This window comes from Patagioenas fasciata, chromosome 8, assembly GCF_037038585.1.
Source record: "Patagioenas fasciata isolate bPatFas1 chromosome 8, bPatFas1.hap1, whole genome shotgun sequence".
Taxonomy (NCBI): domain Eukaryota; kingdom Metazoa; phylum Chordata; class Aves; order Columbiformes; family Columbidae; genus Patagioenas; species Patagioenas fasciata.
Window position 1 is genome coordinate 14,610,766 of NC_092527.1, and position 23,062 is coordinate 14,633,827.

General features: G+C 47.0%; 1 protein-coding gene across 7 annotated transcripts in view; it reads left to right on the plus strand.

The window, feature by feature from the left end:
- Window positions 1–4,599: 4,599 nt before the first annotated feature.
- ZMIZ1 (zinc finger MIZ-type containing 1) overlaps window positions 4,600–23,062 on the plus strand; it is a 345,891-nt gene continuing 327,428 nt past the window's right edge. For 6 of the 7 annotated variants that reach the window (XM_071811737.1, XM_065843042.2, XM_065843046.2 and 3 more), the window contains exon 1: window positions 4,600–4,756. The gene's annotated coding sequence lies outside the window, so the exon portion shown is untranslated. Of the gene's footprint in view, window positions 4,757–5,026; window positions 5,134–23,062 lie in introns of those variants that run through there. The other variant, XM_071811736.1, reaches the window with a different exon arrangement.

Sequence of the window (23,062 nt, forward strand, 5' to 3'; positions counted from 1 at the left end):
CACGTGATGGTGACATGACAATTGCAAATAGCTACAAGCTAAGTAATGCTGACGTCAGACCTTATCGTGCAATCAGTATTTATTGTAGGTAGCCTCTTGTGCATGCCGTACACCTGCAGTCCATGTTGAGCTTACTTGAGCTAGCTCTTAAACTAGGTAGCTAAGTTACTAATGGCTGTAGCATCAATAGCTCAGTGTGGATGTGCGATCTAACCACTTACTCCCTTTGGTCTCCATGGCCTGTGCTAAACCCTGTGCTGCAAAAAGCTGCACTGATAGCAGTTACCTGATAAAACTTGTATACAAATAACCAGGGTATGTCTAGATGCAATGTCTACATGCCATCTCAACCAATTCCCTTTTCATTGCAGTACAGTATGGATTATGATAGCAGCAAAACCTAATTGAAACTACAGCTGAAGAGGGTTACGGGGAGGTGATATTCTGGTTTAACATACAATCCTCTGGAGAAAAGAGTTCAGATCTGTCTTAGGTTGTATAACAGAAATTAGGTTAGCAGATTTGGTCTAATCCCTTGTGGACAGGCCTACCACAGAGCGTGGAATAATGTGGATAACTGTGTCTGCCTGCTTGCTGACGGCTTTGCTGCTGCAGCAGCAGAATGCTGTTATGCCAGCATCTGAGATCGTGCTCTGAAGTTTGAGCAACTTCTGTTTTAAGGCTAGTTACAATTACTCTCCACCTCATAATTGTCAAGAATGCTTATTTGCAAAAAGCAGCCTGGGCTCTTAAACAAAAAGGGCCTAAAGCTTCACCATGCTACAAATACTCCTTTTGCTTTGATATTGCAATGGAGTTGGAAAAATAGGCTGGTCAGCCTAATTGAACACTTTCTTTGCAGGGGTGTTCTTGGGACAACACTGAATAACCTAAGCCAGCCCGGCCGCACGTCTAAACTCCCAACCCTGTTTTTTAGTCCAAGTACCAGTCCACTCTTTATGGTGCAAACGGCAGTGCACTGGAGCAGCTGTGAAAGTTCTTTATTCTTTGCTGTGGACTAGCTGAGTCCCTGGCTGAAAGAAAGCACATTAATGTGGGTTAGAGGCACCTCTTTAATTTCATGAATCATATTAGCATAGGTCAGAGAAAACTAAGGCCCTCTTAATCTTTAGTGAGTTAAATTTAATTTACAAAGAAACTGAGAAATATTCTAGATAAACTGCCTGCTGCAACCAACTTTCGGCCAAAACCTAGCGGGTGAATGCAGCAGCCCATGGTGAAAATAGGGAATCTCTCCTGTGACTGAAGGGTGCTACACAGCAGGTGTAGCAGTTGCGATGTGGCTGTGACACCAGTCACTGCTTGCTGTCACTGCAAGTGGCCAAAGCTGTCGCAGTTGTGCGTCCCCTGTGGACTGGTATCTCCTCCAGCCCCTCTGGTGCCTCTGAACTCTGTGTGGTAAACCTCGATTTAGTCGAGGTAGGCTCAGGGGGCTCAATGCTGAATCACTGAACTTATTTTCTGCAAGACCTTTATTTTCCTACCCGTGTACTGCTCAGGCAGCTTAGTTTCTGAAAGATGGCAGGGTGATGTTGGTAAATCCTGTGCTATGTGGTGATGTGGAAAGCATTCTGCAGAAAATCTACAAAAAGCTTGAAAAAGTAAATGTGTTATTACCAATCTGTTTACTGCCTGGATGACATCAGTGGAAGTTATGCTTAAATGCAGAGGACAGGCTATGCCCTTGTAATTGCTTTTCTGCACAGAGATACGTTTAATTTTCTAATCTTATAATTTTGTAAGACAGCTCAAAGCAATGAAACATCAAATCTCCTGCTTGACTTTCCCTGTGTTGGAAAGAGAAGTTTTGACGCCTTATTGAGCTGATGCCTGAAAAAAAAAAAAAAGAAGAAAATTCATTTACTATTAAGGTATGATGCAACGACATCTGTGTGATTATCAGAAAATTACTATATTGCTACAGTGTCACTGTCGGTTACTTAGAAGGCTGTTTTATTCAGCACCTGTTTTGATAATGGACATAAAATGCTGTGCAGGCGTGGAATGACTCCTGGGCTGACTGAACGGCACCCGCCGTTCAGATCTGTGGGCTGCAAGTTAACGTGGTTGGGGTCGGCGAGGCTCTCGGAGGGCAAAGGAGGAAGCGAGGGGGTCACTGCTGAACAGCTGGCGGTGGCATCTCGGCCAAACCCGCTTGAAGGGCTGGCTGTGGAGGCCCTTGCCCCCGGGGCTGTGCCGCTCGGTAATGCCGTGGCCCCGAGGGCCCAGCCCTTTGAAGAACACGTTCCCGAGTGCAGCAGGGGCCGTGTGAGTGACACCCGGCAGCGCGGCCTGCGCGCCGGACACCCGGCCTTAGGCCGAGGCGGCGTTTAGCCAGGACCGCAGCTCACCCTGCTCCCCAGGGCCGCGGCGGACGGAGCGCCCGGCCCGGCGGAGGGGGGGCTCCCGCTCGGGCGGCCCCCGCGTCTTCTAGGCAGCTGAGGGGAGCGCTCCGTGGCGGCGGAGGCCAGGCGGGGCCGGGCCGCGCGGGAGGGAGACGCGACACGGAGCTCCAACCGGCGCCGCTCTCCGCCCGGGCGGGCGCTGTGTCAGGGGGACACCGCGCAGCCTCACCCCCTCTCCCCCAGCCGCGGGGGCCCCTCGCCGCGCCCCGCGGGCCGGCCCTGCGCCTTTAAGGGGCGGCGGGCGCGGGGCGGGCCGGCTGGCACAGCATTGTTCCCTGACGTCACTGCAGCCTGTGCGGCGGCGGCTGCTCTCAAACTTGTCTTTGTTATTCGGCGCTCCCCGGCTGACACCGCGGCCGCAAGCAAAACGCGGAGCCGGAGCCGCGCCGGAGCGGCGGGGCGCGCCGGCCGCCCCCGCGGGGGCGGGTGGTGGGAGGGGGGACGCCGCTCGCCCGGGGCTCCCCCGCAGCCGCAGCGGTACCGGGGCGGGGAGTGAGGCCGCCGCGCTGCCTCCTCGCTCGGGGCGTCAGCGGGGTTGCGACTGGGCGGCGCGCCCGCAGGGTCCCCCCCGCCGCTCCGCGGAGGCGATCGTGGGGCGGTAGGCAGGAGAGGAAAGAGCGGCAGGAAGAGCTTTTTATTTTTTTTGCCTTTTTTTTTTTTTTTCTGGGGAAGCCGCGAAGGCGTAAATTAGGGGGCGGAGGGCCGCGCCGGGGCCGCTGCCCTCGGGGGGTGCGCGGGCGGTGCTGCCCCGCTCGCCGCCGTCCCCGCGCCTGAGCCGCCCCCTGCAAATCGGGACGTAAATCAGCTGCAGCCGTCGGAGCGGCGGGAGAGCGCTCCCGGGGGAGGTCCGCGGGGTTACCGGTGTGGAGAGCGACATTAACGTGCGATTCTGGCTGCACGCATTAAAAAAAAAAAAAAAATTCCTCCGCCCCCCGAGTAATTCGACATCCCTTTAAAGTCCAGATCTTTCTCCTCCTCCAACAAGACGAATGTGGCCAGCGAAGAGCAGCACAGTGCTGTTTAAATTGCTTATCTTAATTGCATAATCTAACAAGCCCCGTTGGAGCAGGGATGAATATATTAGGCTTATTAACAACTCATCATAAAATATTGATTGTCCTGGAAGTGTTTTATCAAGGGGAAGAGAAGTCGAGGGAGTTGTTTTTTAGCAGATTGGTGGTCGACAGACAAGGACGGTTTCTTGTTATTTTCTCCCTGGAAATCGGGCTGCATTTCCTGGCGGGGGGGGGCAAGCACGCCCTATTGTTAGCGCCGCGGGCCGCGCTCAGGGCGGCGGGGGGAGCCCGGCCTTTGCCGCCCGGCCCCCCCACCCCGCGGCGGGGCCGCCTCCCCGACCCGCCCCGCCGGGCACTGCCGCCCACACGGCTTCCCCAGCAGATCCCTGCTGGCGGGCGGGGACCCCCGGGAGGACCCCGCTCCTACCTGGGTGGCTGGAGCTCCGGGATCTGAAAATAACAGCGGCCCCGAGTGTGGCGGTGGTGGCAATAAAGCGCGAGGGGGGGGGGTGACACACACACAAACACGGCACCTAAACTGAAAGGTACGGAGCGGCGGAATATCTCCGCGTTCCCGTGTAATCTCCCTGCCCGCCCGGTAGGTCCTCCCATCCTCGTAAAAATTCTCCCGTGAAGACGCTACACACGGAGGCACCGCACGCTTCAGAGTGTACTGAGTCCAGGGCGGTTTTCCCCTATTCAATAATACAAAAATTCGAGAAGGGAGGATAGATGTTCTCGTGCTTTCAGTTTCCAGAGTGGAAGGGTTTCCGAGTGTGCCTGGTATTCAGGAAGACTAAAACGAGAATCCCCGCCTTAAAATATACTGTAAGACAATATTTGTATTTTAACTCGTATCTAAGATTTTTAACTTCGTGTGATTTGCGGGGGGATGAGGGGGGAGAGAGGGACAGAGAGAGGGCGAAGGAAAGAACATCCCTGTAGGAGGCAGCTCCCTTTCAGATAGGAATCTGGGACAGATTTTGCCAGCAGCCACAAAGCATGGCCCTTTGGTAATAGAATAGCCAATGTAATTTGACACTTCAACTTGCTGTGCTCTCTGCTAGTTGATTCACTTACTCACCCACTAACATTGAGCTCCTTTTCACTGTCTGTGGGCAAGGGAAAAAAAAAGGGGGGGGGTTGGGGAGAAAGAAAAAAGAAAGAGGGGGGAGAGAAGAAAGGAGGGGAATAAAAAGAAATTTAGATATTTAAAAATACCCGAGTAGAGCTGCAAATCAGTTGGGGAGAGAGGATTTTGCCTGCCTTCTTTCTTATTATTTTGCTGCTGCAAGGCTGCTTTGCAATCTGTAGGTAAGTTTCGCGTCTATTTGCGCTCCCTGCTCGCACCTCCCCGTTCGCGGCCGGGCAGGGGTTGCGTCTCGGCGGAGCAGAAACAATGGAGCGGCCACGCTGGGGAAATAGGTGTACAGGGAAAAAAAAAATACATATTTATTCTGCGAGGGGGGAAAATGTGCGGAGACTTCTTAAAGGGGCAGGCTGTCCCCACCGAGGGAACGAGGCGAGGGCGGGCGGGCGGGGAAGCCGCGGAGCCGGGCCCGGCGGCGGGGAGGCGGCTCTGCCCGGGAAATGCCCTGTCCGGGCCGGCCGCGGGATCACCCGGCCCGGGTCTAACTTGTAGCAGCCGCGACGCGAAGCGGGCGGGCGTCGGAGACGCCGCAAAAACAAAGGTGGCTGCGGGGGCCGGGGCGGCGGCTGCCCCTGGCCGGGGCGAGCGCCGTCGGGGCGGGCGGGCGGGCGGGCAGGAGCCCCGCGGTGGGGCCGGGACCGCGGCGGCTCGGGGGGTGCGTGCCCGGCCGCGCGTGTTGGGCTTGGGAGACGCGTGGGGGAGCTTGCGCCTGTGCTCCGGGAAGCTTGCCTGGGTATAAATTCCTTGTGTCTGGGTTTTGAGAGCCAGTTGGGACCGGGGCCCCTCTCGGCAGGCAGGAGGAAGGAGCAGCTCCCCCCTTCTTCTCTCCCCTCCCTCCCCCCGGTGCATCTGTCCAGGAAGCCGCCGGGGCGGAGGGGAGGGGGCGCGGGGGCAGAGGGCCGGGGGGGCCCGGACCGGCCGCCGCTCGCCGCCCGCCCGCCCGCCTTTGTGCGAGGGGCGCGGGGGAAGCGCTTCCAGGGGTGGCTGGTGGAGCTGCTCGCGGGGAAGAGGGGGAATGGCGGTCAGTTAAAAGACACTTCAGGAATGTAAACATAAAAATAGGAGCCATCCAGCCACGCTTTTATTCCCCCCGCGCCGCTCGGGACAGCGCTCTGGGCTAGCTCGGTAGCGGGGAAGGAGTAAGGCAGCCTAAGGCAGGGGGAGGAAGTTGTTACTATAATAGGGTTTTTAGACTGTAAACTTTGTTTTGCACGTGTGAAGTTTAATTTCGGTGCTACCTTGGAGGCTGCGATTAGGGGCACCGGAGTGGGAAGGCGTCTCGGGTTTTCTCCTCCAAGTGCAACCCCCATTACCATGTTTATTAAAGGTGAAATGTGCCCGGCGCTGGAAGCGTGACCCCCGCATCGCGGCGAAACGGCTTTTGTCTGGGGTTGTCGGGGTCCCGCTAAACAGTTACGGCAGCTGCACAAATGATTACAAATTGCAGCCGTATAGGCAGTTTATTGAGACTGAAGCTAACTTAAGGAATAGCTCTGCATTGCCGTCCGATTGTGCACGGTGTATATTTTTGTGCTTCAGTTAATAATCTGCAAACGGCTTAATGGCTCTGTAGTGCCAGAGGAATTGGTTTTCTCCATTTACTTCAGCAGGCCTGAGTGAAGCTGGTGTTCTGACTGCTTTTTTCAATGCATTGACATGGGAGAAGAGGATTTAACTTGGCAGCCTGAACAAATGCTCTATCAAAGGTTTCCTAAGAGACAGTAGGAGAGCGGGGGAGATGAATGACCTGGGGTAGTTTTAGGGTGCTACCTATGCAAGCTTTCTTTTAAATATGAAATGGCCATTTAGGGCTCTGAATAAAACTACGCGCCTCAGAGAGGCGACAGGCTTATAAAATTTAAAAGGGCAAAAGCCCATTAATGCTATGGCGAAGCTTTGGCCCCCAGCTCTGGTTGAGCAGTTCCAACTGCCTTGAAGTGCCAAAGCTTTTAAGGAATCTTTAGCAACAGCTTCTCCCCAGCTGCAATACTGGGGCTTGCACGCTGGAAGGTTAATGGTGCAGCTTCTGCTCCCCACACAGGGGAGCTGGGGTGGCAAGCGTAAGGATGCCAGGGGTAACTCAGAGGTGAAGCAAAACCTGAGGGTGGGGAAGGGAGGGTGTGTGCCCCATGCTGGGATGAACGCTGAGCTAAAACTGCTGGTGGGAGCCCATTCGGGTTGTGATACTTGGGGCAGTGATGTGGTGTGGTGGCAGAACTCTGACTCAGAAGTATTACCAGCACCAGCAGGAAAGTTTCTAAGAGGAGTATAGCAAAACTAAACAATGCTTATGGCCTTTGGGAGAATAACAAACAGTTGGTCTCGGGTTCAAACCTCCACTTCCTTCTCTTGACTGGGGGAAATGCACCATGGCATCAATCTTCTTTTGGCTGGGCCTGGCGCAGGTCTGTGAATGCCAGAAGACTCACTCTGACCTTTTTCTGTTCAAGTTGACGATGTTGAAACACCAGCCATCAAACAAAAGACACATTGAAAACAAGATCTGCAATGGAGCACGTGTGACTTTGAGGGTAGTTGAGTGCATTTGGTGACTGTTTGCCTTGGAGTTTGGAGGAGGAGAAAGAAAAGGCTGCTTATTTTTAAAATGAGGCTATGGAAAACATGACTTGAAACCCTCTCAATGTCCCTCAGCCAAGGATTTTTCTTCTTTTTATCTTTGCTTTTAAAATGTCTCCCTAAAATATCTTGATTGCCAAATTACAAGAAGACTATTGTCCTCTGTGAGTCTGAGGAGGACCTGGATTTTTTTTTTCATAATCTCCAACATTAAAAAAAAAAAAAAAGGCTTTTTTTAAAAAAAGTGTCTTCAGGATTACGTTTTAAAATAATGAAATTTTTCCTGGGATTTAATTGTCAGGTTGTGATTTTTATCTACTCAAGATAACACTGCCTTAGAAGGTGGCTGACTTCAAGATTACTCTGTAAATTGTAATTTATGGGTTTTCAGAATTTAAAAAGAGCGCCCTCGGGACCAGTCGATACAGGTATCTAACCTGCCAATGACACTCATGTCAACATGGACAGATGCTTTTATTGTTTACATTGTTTACGGTCCACAGTACCTTAAATAAACGTTGATCATGATTACAAACAATAATTGAGTCTGTGGCAAAGGATCAATGAAAACTTTGTTTCAGGAAAGACGTGAGTTGCTGTGTATATATACAGAGAGTGTTTTGTGCTGTCTGAGATGAAATAAAACTGCGATCTTAATGCGGCATACAATGCTGGTTTTAGAATATTTTAAGAAACCCACGGAAGATAATAGATCAGTTTCTGCATCATCTGGAAGATTTGTCCTAATCAGTGGTGGTTATGAGGAGTAGAAAGGAGAGGTGTCTTTACAGCACACTTCCATTCATAACTTTTCTTGGGAGTTGCTTGCCCTTTACCCCAAATCTCTTCCACTTGTATAGGCTCCAAAGGTTTTGTGTTGACCAAAAAAAGGAAACCCAAAAAAAACCCAAAAGAACAACCCCCCCAACAAAACCCAATGAACCCTCATGGATGGCAGTTACATCACTGATACTATAGTTGGAGACAATGTTGGCTGGTTTTTAGCAACTTGATGTTTGTACTAGCAGCCTGGAAAGCCTGGTTTCTCTCCTGAAAAGGAAGAAAAATAGATCCCAGAAAGGAAACAAAGTTGGAATTCCTTTTGCCTTCCATAGCATTGTTGATAAGCTTCAGGACACCGAGGATCCAGCCTTTTTCCCGTGGCACGGAAGAAAACGTGGCTCTGAGAACTGTGTGTGGTGTCTGGCCAGGAGCTGGTGATCCCTGCTGTGCTGGTCCCTGCTGTGCCGCGGTGACAACGTGGGTGATCAGATGCTGTGGAGGGAGGGAACTGGGGTTGTTATGACTTTACCTGGGAAGCCTGTTTCTCATAAATAAGTAGGGCTGCAGTTAATGCCTGCGGTAACAAATTTGACCACTGTGCAATTGGCTGATTTGTTCACTCCTAGTTAGACCAATTTTTGTGAAATCCTATTCTGTATTACAGCAGAGTGGCAAGAATATTGCTGAAGACTTGAGGGTTGGTTTAGGCTTGTTCTTGTCCACTGACTGTTGTGGGATAAGGAACACAAGCCCTCTTTATCCATTTAGGTGTGCTTTATGGAAAGCACAGTGAACTGTGCGTCAATATAGACCACCACAGGTGGACTCTGATACACCTCCTGCTCAAATACTGTGTTTCCCTTTCACTGAATTTATGTGTATGCAAGCTTTCCTGCTGATGATAAGTTGAGGCTGTCAGTGGTATTAGAAAGAATTTCTGCTTTAAAATGAGGTCTTTGGCTTAAAAACAAAAGGTTTGTGTAATTGAAATGTTGTTTTGTCATATTAATTACTTTTTCCCCACTTCTTTTTCTAAAAGCAAAAACTTAGGTGGCAATTCTCAATTTCTTTACTCCTGTTGGGTTTCACATGATCATTAGTATTCAGCTTGGTTAATGCTAGAATATTTTAAAGGTGACATAGGCTGCAAGAGAAATGTCCAGGCAATGGGTTGTAATGGATCTCCACAGCTCGACTGTTGGAGGCAGTAGTGTATTATGAGAGTGGGAGATGGTCTTAACACTTGGTAAGTGTTATTTTTGGTTCTAAAAGTTTAAGATACACCGAAGTTTACATTGCCTGCAAAGGTGAGGTTTGGGGACTTAAATGTACGCTGCAGCTACCCTTCCCTTTATGTAGCAGGGCAAATTTGTATGGCTATTATGTATCTAGTAGGAAAAAGAAAGTTGTTATTAGGCTGACAGAGTCACTTTCCATCTGATTTCTCCTGTAAGTGTCAACAGAAATTAAGTTACTCCACAGGGGATGAGTCATTCTTAAAAGAACCTGCCCTTCTGAAGGCACACGTAGGTGATTATTTGATTCAGGCCAGCTATAGTTCCCTTCAGTTGCTTACACTTTTTAGACCTGTAGGAAAGAAGTAATTTGTGCTCCTGTGTTGAATCCTGGAACAGCCAAACACAATCCCTTCCAATAGGGAAGGGGGGATGGTTGATGCTTTTTAAAAATAAGGTTTAGGATCTAATGATATATCTATGCTTGAAAAGAAAATTCTGTCCTTTCTGTAGATAATTCAATAAATTGAGCTGTTTTCTATTTTGTCTAGTGTATTAATATTGAGGTAGTCACATATGAACTATCATATTAACATTCCATTAAGACAAATGTGGGAAGCATATCCTTTGGTTGGTAATCCAGCATTTGTTTTGACTCTACAGAGCATCTTTGAATTGATTCCCAAAGTGAAGCAGGAAGGCTGTTGGCTCAACACAGGGCAGGGGGGAGGGAGGAAAAAAACTTGCTCAAAACCCATTAATATGCACGATGCTGCAGACCTGTGGAAATGTCATAAAACTCTGGATTTGGATTTCTCCTAGTACTCTTTGTTATTTGATTATTGTTTTGGTTTTTTTCCTGACTTGATGTGTATATGTCGGTGGATGGTGGAGAGCTGATTTGTAAAACCAATGTCCTCATCCTTCTCCAGTCCTATGAAACCTTCTCAGGCGATCCTCTGGCTGCCTGATCCATGGGTAGTGTTGTTATCCTTTCCCTACAAAGCCATATCCCAGTTTTGTGGTAGTCAGTGTTGGCTGCAATCACTGAGAGACTGTGGTTGTTGTAAGCCTTTTTTTTTTTTTTTTTTGCCAGACAAAAGCAACACTGCTGTGGGTCTGACTTCAGCAATAGGAACAACTCTAACCCATAGATAATACGTATGTGTCGTCAAAGATAGCATGAGAAGGAAAGCCACAGACTTTGTGCATCTGATAGTGTCATGCAAAACCAACATGGGAGTTGTCATCTTCAAATCTTTTGTGTTCTGATGTTCTAAACTCTGTGCCTGGTAACCGGTAAACTCTCCTGGTGACTTATTTTAGAAGTCAATCTGGCCAGGACAGCATTAACTAGACAGAAACTAACTGGTTGATGTAGTGCACAAATGTGGATAGACTCTGTCCCACTCATGTTGAAGCTCTTTGTACTTGTAAAAAGATCATTTACCATCTTCGCTGATTAGGCAAATACATATATGCTTGAGGAGTAGGAGAAGAAAAAGTACATTGACAACAAGTTTCTGTTGTCTTTGGATTTTTTTATTTATTTTTTTAATTATTCCTTTGAAACTGCAGAGCTGCAATGACTGACCGGCTGGCAAAGTGAATGTTATCTGTCTCTTGGTGATTTTTAGGTAGTCTTATAACTAATCAGAAAGGTTTATTTATTAGGGCTGCAGTGATGTAGATATGTAACAGAATAGTAGGGGCTTCAATTGGCCATTTAGTAGCAAAAACAGTTCCCTTGATGAATATCTGTCTGTTTTCTTGGCTGTATTCCTGATTCCTTCTGAGAACAGCAGAGCCTTTTAGGCTGCCCTGAAATACACACCTCTTGTACCTCCATCAGTAAATTCTGAAGTGCAGGTTTCTCTTCCTCTCTTGGTTTTGAATACCCATTCCAAAACCAGATGAACTGATCGAATCCAGGTTTACTGTGTGAATAAGGACATCGTGGGGTGGGGGAGCTGTGCTGAGGGTGACTTACTGCTGGGCACCTGGTGGTTCAGAGGGTTGGAAATTGGACTTCCCTGAAAGTTGCCTGGTCTCACACTGATACTCAGAAGGGGGATTTCTCCAGTCTGATGATGATTTCTGCCTTACCAAAGAGAGAAATTGCCTTAAGCTTTTAAGGTTTCTTTGAACTTTCTTTCGGTGTATCACTGAAGCTCAGACCTTTCCCTGATGCTCTTCCCTTGGGTATGGTTTGGGTGGTTGTCTGACACTCACCTGGTAGATGTGCAACCTCCAACTTGAAGTTTATCATCTGCCCTTGGTTATTTTAGAGACATGAGAGTGTGATGGGGAAAAAGCCAAACCGCCACTGAAGAGCTGAGTGACAATGAGGCAGGGCTGGTGTCTTCAGTTGCAGGATCCCCACCTACAGTCATGTTCTCCACAAAGCAAGAGAAACTCCATCCTGCTGCCCTAGTCCCCAATTTGAGTGGTACTTCTCTTCATGCAGCCAGAAAGTGGGATGCCCCCATACAGATGTTTTGGAAATAAGAAATACCTTACATATCATTGCTTTAACATAAACCATAGTCTTAGCGTTGCACATATCTGTAAGGTTTTGGCTGCAGTAAATTACAAAAAAGCCTTATAAACAGGAAAATTTTCTTGGATATTTCTGCTTAAAATACAGGTTCCTGCAGGTAGTGTAGTTTGAAAGCAAGCACTGTCACTTTTTTCATTTTAAAGCTATAACATACTCATAGGTCAGCAGAAGACCCATTTGGTTATCTCCCCTCCCTACCCCCAAAACCAGAAAAAAAAGCAGGAGAAAGCTCTAAAAAGCCTTTTTAGAGACTTTGTTGACATTGAATTCTCAGAAGAGCAGTTTGTTTATATACTTATCTATATACGAAAGAGAGAAGGGTTTATTATCCTGCAGGTTTGCAGGGGAGAACAAGAATGATGTGGTTGTCAGGCAGTCTACCCAATCTCTTGGTGTCCTTGTAAATTCTGTGTTTGTTTAATGCTTATAACCCTTTTCCCGGCAGTGGGATCATGGAAGTTAACTTGTTTACAGCTGGTATACAGCTTATGTTGGCCTCCCTTACAGAAACCCAGTGCTTCCCCCAAGCCTTCTTAAAGAAAGCTTTTCTTCCCTCCTCCACTTAGCACAGGTTGATGCACTTCACATTTGATTAAACAATTGTATTTTTTTTTTTTAAGGCTAGAGTGCTTGTTCTGAAAAGACTCCAGGCTAGTGAACTGTTGTGCTGCAAATGCTCTTGGGATCCTGGCAATCTGCATGTTCAGTTCACTGTTCCTTGGGTGCTTTACAAACCCATGAACTGCGACCTTGCCACTGAGATACAGGTACTCTCTATTCTGTGGAAAATCAAGACGGTTGCAGTGGGTACTTGTGTGGAAATGTGGGCAGCAGTTCTGGAGTTGAAAATGTAGACTCAACGCCTGGTGAATTTGGAAGGCTTTTTCCATACAAAGTAGTTCTTGGCCTTGTCCCATTCACAAGTCCCTTCTTTCTTGCTTCTGAGAGATCTACTCTGATACGTCTCACCTGCTGAGACTTAAAGCAGTTATCAGTCTTAAAGAAATTTGTTTCAGGAACTATTCTTCTGTCTTTTCCTGTCCTCCTCTCAAGTATGAGTTTTCTCCCAAAATTTACATCACTGTTTGAAGAAGTGTTGGGTTGCAGTCCAGCTGGAGTTTGATACCATTAGACATGGGAGCCTACTAGCTTTCCAACTGAATGCATAGCTTTGGCTTTTGGCACTGTAAAAACTCTGACATCTCGCACATTAAAATCATAACAGTATTATGTAAGGAGAAGTTATTTTGGGTCACGGGCGGAGCCTTCTCAGTCTTGGTTAAAGCAGCCTTCCAAGTTAAAACATTTGGGCTCGTATCCTCTTCCCACAGCTTTTGGAGGGTGTAGGTGTGCGGGTGGCGCGTCCCTTCCCGGATCCCTGCCCTTGGCTTCGCCCGGCTGCAGCACTGGCTCTGAACCTGCTGCTGCCACAGCAATTCATGCAGCTGCGGGCACCCCTGTGGGGGCTCAGCCTTGCTCAGACCCCAGCTTTCACCCCCCAGCTGCTGTGGGGTGGGACTGGAGGGTGAAACTGGGGGGCTTTGTGACCCAGCTGCTCGGGGCTCCACGGCAGCTCCTGCAGCAGTGGGGGGACAGGAGTTGTGTGGGAAGGTGGACATGCAGAAGAGCTTCAAAACCCAAACAGACCAAGTCCCACCTCCGCAGCGGGCACCCGCTTGTTTATGTGTAGCTCGGGAGTCACTGTTTCAGTTGGCCTTGTTATTTTTTACCAAAGGACAAGTAAAACTATGACAGCAGCTGCTGGTGATGAGCAAGCAACAGAATGCAGAATAAATCTGGGGAACCTTTGAAATGTTTGTTTATAGCAAATACTTCATCTTGGTGTTTAACAAAGATTCAGTTTATACATGGAAGGTGCCATACTCAGACTTCTCTGAGCAGTATAAATGCTTACCTTCCAGACCAAACCTTGCATACCGAGTGATCCTTGGGTATGAATTACAAATAAAGGGAAGGCCTTTCAGACCTTGTTTATACTTCAGAAGGAGTCAACAACAGGACACAAGATAAATATTTTAAAAACATTCACATGAAATTGCCCTGTTCTCAGACATCTGTGCAGCAGGGAGTGCAGAGGTGATGGGCACTGCTGCTGGTGGCACTAACAGGAGCTACATGGGTTGGGAAGAGCAGAAAGGCCACCCGAGGTGTAGACCAGATGGTGCTTGGCGCTGCACAGGCTTGGGCAAAGTGGTGTTTCTTTCCACTAAGGCTTTGCAAAGGACAGTGCTGTAGATGGTTAGTGGTTCAGACCCTTTTTGATTGGGATGGGTTCTGGAAATATTTGCAGTCCTTTTTGTTCTGCCTGTATTCGTGGCAGATTGTTCTTTGTAAAGTAATTGGTTGACAGGTGCCTGGGAGGTGTAGGGTCTGCAGGGGAGTGGAGGAGGAGGCTGCTGTAGGGTTCGGAGCTTGGGTTTGAGGAGTTAGTTGGGGGAAAACAGATGGACACCTTAAGACTGTGCTTGTCTTATCCTTAAGGAAAATATCAGGGTTGTTTCATCTTTAGAGAAATACAAAAAAAACCCACAAGGTAGAATTTAGGATTAATCTGCTGAGGGTTTTTTTGTTAACTAATTGATACGCTGAACAACCATTTTGAAGAGTTTGGCATGCTTCCTTTTAGCTAACCCAGAGCATAACTGCTCCCACTGAGTGGTGGTTAGCGTGCAGGGTTTAGCACGCTATTCTGTAACCTTTGGATATCTGGCTTCAGCGCAACACTTGGCTGTGATGGGTCCTCACGGGCCCTGTGCCACCCTGGGCTGCTACACCTAATACAGTCCTCGCGTCTGTTTGCTCTGTGGCTGCGAGCACTAGACCTACGCAGGTAAACATATGAACGAGCTGAGATGAGGAATAAAGCAGCCGATAGTTGGGCCGCTGTTGTGCGGCGCCCGGGCTCTGCCACGGTGACCAAGGCGGTGTGATGGTTTCCGTACTGGTCGCCATCTGTCTGCTCCTCGTGGGTGCTCAGCCTTGGGAGCAGGGACCGGCAGCACCCGGTGCGGGGGCTTGGCTGGGGAAGGAGGCGAGGGACGATGATGCCTAGTGGGTGTCTGGTCACAGTTGCGTGATAGTTCTGTCATTAGATTTGTTCAATCACTTAAAAAAAATAAAATTCTGAGACAGCGTTTTCACTGTATCCTAAAAGGTTTTGCATCTTGAATGCGTGTGTAAATTATTTATTCAATGCATGAACTTTCACAAAACCTTTTTGTGAAAGGAAGTCTTGTACCGGTGCTCATCTTGAGAATATTAGTGTGAAATGTCAATGAAACTTTGAAAGTTTCTGGCAGTTTTGTGGTGCCATATGATTTGAAATTCAGTTTTAAAATTTGGATTTTGGTCACCCAAAAAGAAACAGCATGTCAGTGCAGAGTCTTAGTCCTTTGTCTGAAATTGCAGCTGAGGCCCTCAACGTCTCTTTTGCAATAAAGAGAAATGTAAATAAAAAATACTTGTAATGTTGCTAGCATCTTGTCCGAGCAATATCCTAGTGTATTGAATCATAAAATGAAGAAGCATAGTATGCATGTCCTGTCACATGAAAAATACATTTGAAGTGTATTAATGCTCCTCAGTGTTCATGAATTTATGCTATATTTTGCTGTAGAAACCGGTAGACAACTTTACCTGATAAATTGTTTATAGAAGAAACAAGACTAGGGAGTTAAGCTCTGCTTTTCACTATTACACCCGACTTAAGGGTAATTTGTAGGAAATGAAAGATGAATGCACATACATTAACCTCTCTTAAAGATTGCCTGGCTTCTTTGTTTAATAAGGATAAAACCCCCAAAAGAAGCACTGAAGAGGCAGGAATTCTCTGGCAGTTGATCTATTTGTGTTCTTAATGCAGAATATTTTTAGCCTGAGATACAAAAATACGTACTTTTGTATACAAAGAGACTGTTGTTTCCGTTTATTTTAAAACCCTGGATGGGAAACAAGATGTTAGACCTATTATAATGCAACCCAGTAATTAGCATATGTCGGCCTGCCTCTGCCAAGGCTTTCCTATGAGTAATGCAAGTTGCACAAGTAGAGGAGTCAGGTTGTTTGTCAGTGAGGAGCCATATGTGTACGCATGAGTGATCAGATCCCAAAGACAGCATCTGAGCATAGGATGTGAATCTCTGTTTGAATCTAAGAATGATTATAGCTCAAATGTTCTCTCAGCTGTGTTAGGTTAGGGAACAAAAATTACCTCTTCCCCTCCTTGCCCGCCTTGTCAGTAAAACGTTCTCTTCTCCAGTAATAAGAAAAATGGGATAATGATTGATGGAGGAATTTTCAAGTTTATGGTTGTGTGGGTTTTTGTGTGTGGTGGTTGGCTTTGGTTTGGGTTTTTTTGTTGTTTGGTCTGTTTAACTCTCCAGTGCCTGAGTGACGGGAGTGAGGAATCTCAGGGATGCTCTCCACAGTCAGGATCCCCCGTCTCTGACTTTCAGAGACATCGATGCATTGCAGTCACATCAGGTGAGTGACAGGTATTTGCATCCAACTTTTCCATTTGGGCAGACCTTTCACAGCAGAGGAGGGGAGTGACTTAGTTGAACTGAAAATGTTTTCTCTGTGATCAAAGGTAACATATGTAAATTACGTACTGCGTATGCTCTCTATAGATATGTTACTCCCACCCAAATATGCGCATTCTGCAGTTACATGTAGCAGCAGGGTCAGGGAGTAAAGGCTGAAATAAAAAACATAATTTAAAAAAAAGTCTAAAAAGATAGGTGAAATGGTGGATTTTTTTCCTTATGAAGTTATGTAACTAGTTCAGACCCATTTTCATGACAAATGTTATAGGAAGACAAATGGTACATTGTGTATTTATACGACTGAAATGCATCCTCAGAATAGTTTGAAGATCACATATTCTTGAACTTTGAAATGCGCTCCTATTATTGTTATACTGAAAAGCAGATTGTGTTTCTGAACCTGAAAGCAGGTTGTTGCACACCAAGTGACAGTTGTATGTGGGCCCACGGTTAGTGACTGCTCACTTCTGCACGCTTCTTGTAATGTCACCACATCATCTTGGTTGAAGGAACTGGAACATGGAGAGGTAATAGGACTAATCAATATCTGTATACCTTGCAAGTATTAACAACTTCCAAACACCAGAGGTTCTTTGGTACTTTATCGAGATAGAATAAAATGCATCATCCTTTTTTTCCTCTTGGAGTGCAATATGTTTAATTTGTAGTTTATATTTTGACTCTATCTGTTCAGCTATAAAAAAAGCCTGACTATGACAGTGATGGCCTTCAGGCTACCTTTTGATTGTAAAATCATAATTGTTGGTTTTGCCTTGAGTGCCATTTTCAAGCTGTGAGATGTGGATGGTGTTGAAGAAAAGAACTTACAATGCAGAAAGGGGGGTTTGGTGCTTAGAGTACTGATTAGACTAATTTAAGATTGCCAGCCTTAAAATATTCAGACACCAGAAGCCAGGCCTATAGAACAATTCTAAATAATAATAACAATACCTTTTCATTCTTTTGAAAAATCTGTCTTTTGGGACTTGTTTGGGGTTCATGTTTTCAAGTTTTATCCTGAATGACAAGCACTAGGAACTCCTTAAATAAACTGAGATGCTGTTATAAGCAGTTGGAGCTTTAGAGTACGTGTGAAAGTAGAATTAGGCTTAGCTTTAGGACTCCTTTCTCACTTTCACTTGCACTTTCATGCCCTGTTTGGTGGTGGTAGCTCCAGTTTGCACCTGGAGGCTGTTGGCCACCCTCTCTCAAAGCAGGCTGGTGCAATTGGTGATCCTGCTTACTAACATTGCTCACCTGTTTTTTCAAGTAATTGAGCATCATGTGACTCCCCAAAAAGTTAAGTAGGGACTGCAGTGGGTCAGAACTTTTTGATTTGCAAATTCTTAATGTCTAGAAAACACACTGAGATCTTTTAGAAGTGGAGTTGTTGGATGTAAAATCTGCTCCCTGCTCCACTGCTGTCATTCTAAAATGAGCAGATTCAGCAGATTTTTAGGAGATCCTGGAAAACCCGGCTAGTCTAAGGGGGAAATAGCTGGCTGGGGAAAATATGTGGTGAGAAAGGTGTAGCTGGATTTACTGCCTTATTGACATTTTGGCCATAGAAAGTGAAGCTGTGGAATTTGTGTTAATGTATTTCTTGTGTATTCAGATACCTGTCGGAAGGCTTTGTGATCTATGGGTGCTATTTTTATCTTCATTTACAAATCAGCAGGTATTCACAGGACTGTTGGCCATCCATTCTTTTGAGGCGTTTATGAGTAAATGTTTCTGGCTGTCACAATTTTAGTTGGTCAAGTCCATGTTAATTGCTGCACTCTGTGCAGTTGTTCTAACATATAAATACTGCCTGTGAGTAGGTTTGATTAAAATTGCATCTCTAGGTGCACACTAAATACCTTTGATACCTCACCTACAAACAACAGCAGAACTGTTGGTGGGAATGACAGCTGCAGGCAATAAACGAGGACAGTAATGGAAGTCTCAGTGCTGGGGAGTGCATCATAAATCATGAGGCGAGAGCAGGGTGTGTGCTGACAAATCGGTGAGTGGCTGCAAACAGCATTTTCCAGGTAAGAATTATTGCACTCGCTCCCGATAACTGCTCGGAAACCACCTTTTCTGTGCACGTGGGCGGCTGCCCCTGCACGGGTGTGAGCTGTGGAGCTCCAGTACTTTGACTGGGAATGGTAAGTGTTTTGCATGGTATAAGTTACATACTGTAACTTACACTGGACCTTTGTTTTCATCTGAGGTATATTCAAGTGCAAGTTTTCTCTTTCTGGGAGGAAAATCCTGTGCTTTTTGCAGCTGAAGAGTTATTTTATTTAGTTTCCTCAGAGACTTTGGAGAAGCATTCTTGACAGGTGGAGAGAAGGGAATGTAGTTGGCTGATTTTAAACTAGTATGTTTTGTTAGCTCTTGCTGGGAGGCACTGGGGGTGCATATACCTCTTCAAAAAATAAAACTACAAAAAAGCTGGAGTGGTGGTGTTATAGTAAAGGAGATAGTCTAGTCACCTAGAAAACAATCTTTTCTACTGTGAAAGAAATGAAAACTATTTTAATGATATAGCGATAGGAAACAGATGGCAAAGAGCTAGCAAACTGAAATATTTTCTGAACACTAATAAATGTCAAGCACACATCCAATATTGTAATTATAGCTGAAAGTATAACGTGACAGAATATATTTTAAAATGTTGAAGTCCTTTTTGTATAGAATTCAACCTTAATATCTTGGAGTTGTTTTTTTTGGTTAATTGACTTTAATCTTGATAAATTAAGGGCTTAGAAGTTTTGACAACCAGAAGTTAGTGCCACTTCCCTTAGGCGAGTGAGTTTGAGACCAATGCCACGCTCCAGAAAGGTACCGCTGTTGGCAGACATTCATAGCTTTAATATGCGATCTTGGAAGACTACCTGGTTTAAATTCATGTGCTTTTGTTTTGTTTGCGATGGGAGAAAAGCTGTGAACGCACGTCTGCCCATTGAGATTGTGGTGGAGCTGCACGGCTCTGCTGTGGGGAGTACACATGGAGGTCTGGTGTACATCAGGAGCCACAGCAGGCACTGCCACCGCTTCTGCTGCTGGGCATGTGGTGGCAGTGACGTGTGCCTGGTGTGGTGTCCTGGCCCTGCCATAAAAGCTCTGCTTCAGTATCTGCAAGGAGTTGAGATGATGATTTCAGTTTTGCTACACTGTGCTAATGATTAGAGTGCAGATGGCTTCCTCTCCTACTTTAAACTGTTTGCCTAAAACAAACAAGTAAAACTTTCCTAAGAAATGGTCCTTTAAATGGAATAATTTAAATATGGGATAATAATGGGTCCCAATGGACAGCAGGAGCAGGATTGAAAAACGGCTTTTGGGTTTTTTGGGATGTTTTTAATTCTCTTTTGCGTGGCTGTTTTTGGTTGTTGTTTGTCTTCCTGTAAAGGTTCATTTTTGGCAGAATTAGCTGTGATTGGTACCACTGGCTGCATGACTGCCTGGTCCCTGTGGATCAAGGACTCTGCTGGCAGCTCCCCAGCCAGGCTGGTGGGAGGGCCAGGACCTCCCTCCCCTTGGGCTCAGCTCAGCAGCCTTCAAGCTGAACCCCAGGGTCTCCAGCCACCTTGCAGTTCCTCAAAACAACAGTGAGCATTTGCACACACCTCAGAACAGTACACCAGCCTTGTTTTCCAGGAACACTTTTTTACTTGTATAGAAAATTCTTCTGAAGTTGACAGGTGTCCAAGGGAAGTTATTTTTCTGTTGTTGTTATTTATGCAACATACCTAATGTGTTCAAACTTGTGTTCATGTGCATTTCTGTCTAAGTCCTGCTGGACCAAATACCTCTTTCCAGCCTCACTTGGTTTAATACTGAAGTTGCTGAAGGGTACCATTCATCGGCTGGTGGCATGGTGGTTTTTAGAAACTGAGTTGGACTACATGCAGCTGCTGAGGCTTTGCTGCTAGCAGCACAGGGCTGTGACTGTGATGTCCCTGGTATGGCTGTGGTCCTGTGTTCTCCCCCACCCCCTCTGCTGACAGGAGCTGTGCGGCTGTGCAGGGTCCTGGCTGTGCTGCTGGTCTCTTCTTTGGAAGACTGTGAGAAGTGATGTGTCTTGGAGGTGGTTTTGGCCATGCCAGAGACAGGGCAGTGCTGGACAACCAGGACGGGTTGGGCGGCATGGGAGCAAGGGGCTGTCCCTATGCCAGAATGGGTGGCTTGAGCACGGGCCAACATCTTTTTATGGTTGTCCTCATTCACTTCTCCTGGACAGGAGTGAACAATACCAGTAATGCTGTGGGAGCTGTACCATGATGCCCAGTATAAACATACTGGTCTGTGAGAAAGATGGACAATTCCTGTTTCCATCCCCAGGCTGTGATTTTGCACTGTCAGGACTACTTAAGCCTCTCGGTTCCCTGCTGCATGTTATTCCTACCCTTGTGCTGTGTTAGCATCAATGTTTGTGCAGGTGCACGATGAATCAAACTGGTGAACTGAAGAAGATAAAAACAAAAAGCCCTCTTCTGTTTCTGTATAGGTTCTTCCTTCTCTCCCAACCCCTTGGGTCATTTCCCCAGCCTGCTTCGCTCTGTGGCCATCTGAATTGCCATGCGGGCACCATGTGGGCAGCAGCAGCAAGCTGGGAAGCCAGGCTGCATGGCAGGCATGGAGGTGGAAAAGAGTGCGTTAACTGGTGCTCCCACTTAGGAAAGTGAGATGGGTCCACAGCCTCACAATTAGCAGAAAATAATAAATCCAGCTCATAAATAGATTGGATCAAATGATTAAAGCCACAATATTTTGATTTGCATTAACTTGTTTTCCTATTAGTACCAGAGCATCTGTTGCTAAGGGCAAGTAGATTCTCACTAAATTAAAACATAAATTGGATGTAACTTTCCCTACATCAGGCACCACTTGTCATCTGTTAGTACAGCCCCTGGAACTGGTCAGGAGTCCCGAAAACAAGGACCAAACAAAGAGAGCCTAGCTCTGCAGCACTGTGCCTGTGTGTGGCTCCAGCTGGTTCCTACCCAAAGCTCTTCTTCATCAGGTGTATGCGCATGGGGGGCTGGAGGACTCTGCCATCTCTAGTGGGGTGACCTGGAGAAGTGAAGTGATGCTGGAAGTGCTCAGTCTCCAGAAGTATTGTTGATCTGAAGTTGAGGGAACCAGGGAAGCGTGTCAGGGCCAAGGCTGCCCACCACAGAGAGCAGTACCCTCCCCATGCCAGGCTGGGCTGTGTGGGAGCAGCCTTGTTTCAGTGCTGTGTGCTGCTCTCGCAGGGTGGGGATGGGTAGTTCAGGATCACTGGAGAACCTGCACCTTTTGAAACTCCCTTGCACCTCCTGTGAGGTGGGAGGTGGTGTGTGAGCTGGCACTGGAACCAGCCGTGGTACATCCCACTGCTTAGTCCCTCGGACAAAGACCCCCTGCTGTGTGCCTGTTAGAAGTGTTTGCAGAAGGTGATTCTGGTTTCCACAGACTGGAAGCCCTGCTGTGGATCTTATGGGATGCGTTGGTGTGGCTGTGTGTGTTTTGGTGCACTCTTTTTTTTTGTACAAACTGCATTTCAACTGAAATTTATTACTTCCTTTTCTGTCAAATGGGGTGATGGGAATTTTACACTGTACAGTCTGGCAGGAGCCCATCCTCCCCTATGGCTGGCGTGGCTAGAGGGTACCTCTAGCACACCCACATCCGTGGCAGAAAAAGCCGCAATGTGCTGTCACAGGGCACATGGTAAGATCGAAGGCTAAAACCCAGAAAGGGGAGGCAGGCTCCCCTTCGCAGCACTGAAGTGTTCCTGCAGCATCTGCGCTTCCCACCCTCCCTGCGGGAGCCAGCAGCTGGTGGGCGACCTCCTCTTGGTGCCGGCGCGGGACAGGCGGCTCCGTTCTGGGAGCCGGGGCCAGCTGGCACCAGCCCCTGGCTCCCTGCCGCTGCCACCTCGAGTTCTGCAGCCTCGGAGCTGCGTTTGGTGGCTGCAGTGGCACAGGAGCTGGTGCCTTTCACATGTCGTGTGGTGCCTGGCATGATGGGAGCTCTGGTTGGTGGCCAGAGCTCCTGGGCCCCATGGTAATACAAATAACCCTTATTATTAAACGAAACATGTTGTCTAAATGGCAGTTGTGATTTTTAAAGTGTTTTTCCTCGTGTTCCCTAAGGACCATGGTGTGCCGTGTTTCTTTGCTCCTTGTTTTTTGCTGTTGTTGTGTTGCTGCGAGCACGGGGGCTTGAGCTGACAGATCAGCCCGCAAGTGGCCATGTCCCTTGGGACTGCAGAGTAAGTCGCTCTGGCTGGCTTGTGGGCGTAGATGAGTTATATCTGTGGAGTGCCTTGCGGTCCTGTGGAATTAAATGTTCTCCCTGATTATTTGGCACATGTTAGTTATTAAAGCATGTTCTCTCTCTTTATGCCTTACGCAAATGAGGTGCCACAGACTCGTTCAACAGAAATAGTTATCTCCAGCTTTTGGAGAAAATTTCACAAAGTAAAAGCGAGAATCTTAAACTGGCCATATTTGTGTGCATTTAACTGTGGATACTTCACGCAGTCTCAGTGAAACAATTTCCTGTAGCACTCATAATACCTGAAGTGAAGAAGTACATGTACACACAGGTGATGTGGGTCTAGGCTTTGTCCTTGTGCTTTGGACATATTTTGAGTAGTTGCTGTTTGGGGTATAACACAGCATAAAGATTTTGATGAAGAAAATAATGTTTAAATTGGAATACAACTGATAAAATTGTATGCAGATGTTTAGTACTGCCAACCTTTATTGT